General features: G+C 39.2%; 1 pseudogene; it reads right to left on the reverse strand.

Moving 5' to 3' along the window:
• Window positions 1–816: 816 nt before the first annotated feature.
• On the reverse strand, window positions 817–2,432 carry LOC132226651 (tubulin-specific chaperone E-like; annotated as a pseudogene).
• Window positions 2,433–3,435: the final 1,003 nt, after the last annotated feature.

The raw sequence follows: 3,435 nt of genomic DNA on the forward strand, positions 1-3,435 counted from the left end.
GCTCCCAACTGCTCCTTTTTTGTTTTTTGTTTTTATTCTGGGCCAGCTTTATCTCTGACTCCAGCTCTGAGGCCTCTGCTGCTGCAAGCAGGTATCTGGTTTGTTTGTGTTCTATAATCGAAACACTGTATCAACTCCAGCTCTGAGATCTGGGTGGGCTGAAAGCAGGTTCCTGGGGTTTTGTTTAGCTTCTATATTTGTAACTATGTTTCAAACTGCAAGCTCAGAGGGCGGCAAGGCAGGCGGGGAACGTTGGTTTCCTCTGTCACTGAAGCAAGCAAGCCTCATGTTAGTTTCAAGCTGCCTGGCTGCCGTCTGCCATCTTGGCTGGCAGTTAATTTGCATATCGCCCTGATTAGCCAATGGGAAGGGTAGCGGATGTACGCCAATTACCATGTTTCTCTTTTATTAGATAGGATTTCCATTTCTTTTTCTTTCCTTTTCTCCATACACACACACACACACACACACACGCACACACACATACACATATCATATTGATTCTATTGATTCTCATCTCTGGAGAACTCTGAATAATACAACGGGCATTGAAAAACACATGATTTTTAGTGTATTTTCAAACATTTTTTTAAGTAAGTACAAAGTGTTTATTGTTGCTATTATATACAAACCTAGAAATGGTCTATTCCCAATGAAAAGTACACAACCTTTTCTAAATATAGGCCAAGTTATAAAACCTCTTTTTTGGGGGGGGGTGGAGTAGAATTGTTCCAATAGATCATTTATTTCCAGTGAACCCCAGTCACCGTAAACAGTCTAGTTTCTGAAGTTTATTAATTGGCTTTTACCATTGCACTAATAGTCTCCATTTTCCACAGAATAAAACTGTTGGTCATTTTCTAGTTCAATCTCTCTGTCCAGCATTTTGGGACTTTCCTAGGACAATAGAAGGTCTGACACAAGAACTTTGAGACAACGTGACAGCAATCCTTTCACCTTGAGTCATCATGTAGTCTGACAGTTGTTTCTCTAGGATTTTCTGATTAAGATGATTAGGATATTTTATCTTCAGTGTAGTAGCTGGGATTTTGAGCAAAAATGGTTGTTGTGTTTTGAAGTCCCCATCTTCAGGTGCACCATATTTGAGGCAGAATGACTGGCATCTGGGATGGGCTGCTAGGAACTCCTCATTTGGCCTGTTTTTTTCTGGATCTTGATGCCCACCTGCCTTTTTCCATTCACTTTCAAGTGCTTTTTGGTAATCCGTCTCCGTTCCAGGCCTTTCTTCTCCTTGCAAAGAATCTTGCATTTGTTCAGGGTCTCCAGCTGACTGATCTTGATGATAATGAGCTGGCAGGTGGTCTCCACTCTGCATCCCTCAGTCAGAGGGTTTCTTAGGCAGGACAAATCATGCAGACAGTGTAATTTATCTGGCTCATTGATAAATGGCCATTGTGATATTCAGTTGTCATTGACTATAAGGTATCGAACATTGAAGTTTTGCACACAATCCCAGAACCTTGGAAATGTAGAGAAGAAATCCCAATGTCCGAAAGCATTAGTTGTTCTAATCTGGGCAGATAGGCTATTGGAAACAGCTGATTTTCACCAATTAGTTGATTAGAGGAAAGGTCTAATAACTTGACCATCTGTAGAACGATAGCCAGGCTTTCTGAAATGGAGATTGTTAGACTCCTGGAAGACCAGCCACCCAGTGGCACACCAGAACACCTATGCCCATGTTATTCTTGTTTGGCTAAGGACTAAAACCTTCAGTATAGAAATGTTCCAATTGGATTTGGTGAGCCAGGGGGAAATCTCAGTTTATTTTCACTGAGATTAAGGACTTCAGGTGTCTGAGCTGATCAGCATCCCATACTGTCAGCAGGTTTTTTGACAAACCTAAATTTCTAATATTAGGACACACTTTGGCAATGCTTCCTCTGTCACCAGCACAATTTACTGCACAATTCCTAAAAAAAAAATTTCTTGCAACTTGCTCAGCTCACTTCGACATTTTATAACAGACTCAAAAACAATAGTTTCCACAGGTTTATTTCCAGTGGTAACAAATTTGCTCTTTTCCATCTTCCTCTGGTCCATTATCTAATACATAGCAGTTCTTAATTGCAGTAAGAAAGTCTACTCCAAAGTTGGACTAATAACGGATCCTCTAGTTGGATGCCTGCATTGAAAATACACAGTCCCCTCAAGGCTTCCATCATGTTTGCCTCAAGGCTTCCATCATGTTTGCCTCTCTTGGGATTGTCCCATTCTTTTCCTAACCAGAGTCTCAGACTCACTTGCTCTGAGCTTTAATGCTGGGGCATCAGCGAAATATGGGAAGGAACTGAATTGTCTGGCTTTAGGGTGAGAGCTGAAGATGTACCTTTCACCCAAACAGAAGTGCTGGAAGAGGACATGTTCCTTTGCTGAGACCTCTCCCCATAGCACTGGCAGGTAGGTGCCATATCTCAGCCTCCATCAACCTGGCTGGCACTATTTGCCCTGCCCTGGTGATTTCCTGAGACTCCCTCAAACGTTTTTTTCCCTCAATGACAAATGTATTGGATTGTTAGCAGGAAAATATAGGTTGTGTTACTTGTAAATTAGACTCATTGGGCATGAGCATTCTACAGTTACAATTTAGAAAACTTCCTCTGACTCCACTTTTGAGATGAAATAGAATTTGAAAGGAGAAAAAGATATGTAATGTAAATTCAGTTAAAGAATAAACAAAAATTAAATCATTTGAAATATATTATTTTAAAAAATTAATAATATAAATTTATGTCTCATGATAAACTAACAATAGTGTTGTAGACATTATACATATGATTATACTTAAAGTTCTAACAGTTTAACTATAATCAATAACAATAACTCTCACTTAGAACATTAGAATTTTCAGCTATTTAAAAAATGGACATATTTTCTTCATCTTACCCTTCCAAAATCACTAAAAGACCTGACATGATTTTAAAGGGCAATTTCAGCATAGTCTGGAAACTAAAGGTTAAGAAAATTTAACAAGCTTTTTTTCTTCATAGACCTAGTTTTTGAGGATCTTGATTGGAATTTGTGGCAGAATTCTCACTAGTATGGTTTAACATGGGCACTATGGACATTTGGGACTGGATAATATTTTGTTGTATAGTCCTGCCTTGTACATTTTAGGGTGTTTAGCAGCACTTTGGCCTCTACCCTGTAGCTTCCCAAATTTTGTCAACCAACAAATGTTTCCAGACATTTCCTGCAGTCCCCTGGGAGGCAAACTAGCCCCATTTGAGAAACCCTGGGGATTTAGATACATATGGCATGAGTAAGGCCAGTTATGTAAATAAGTAAGGGATTATACCCTAAAATAAATTAAAAAATAGGAGATTGACTACTAAAAATAAAGTTCAATAGAGGACAACTATCACAAAATATTTGGAACCCACAATGCTGGACATACAGCCAGTCTCTATCCTT

The sequence above is a fragment of the Myotis daubentonii genome, chromosome 2 (assembly GCF_963259705.1).
Source record: "Myotis daubentonii chromosome 2, mMyoDau2.1, whole genome shotgun sequence".
NCBI lineage: Eukaryota > Metazoa > Chordata > Mammalia > Chiroptera > Vespertilionidae > Myotis > Myotis daubentonii.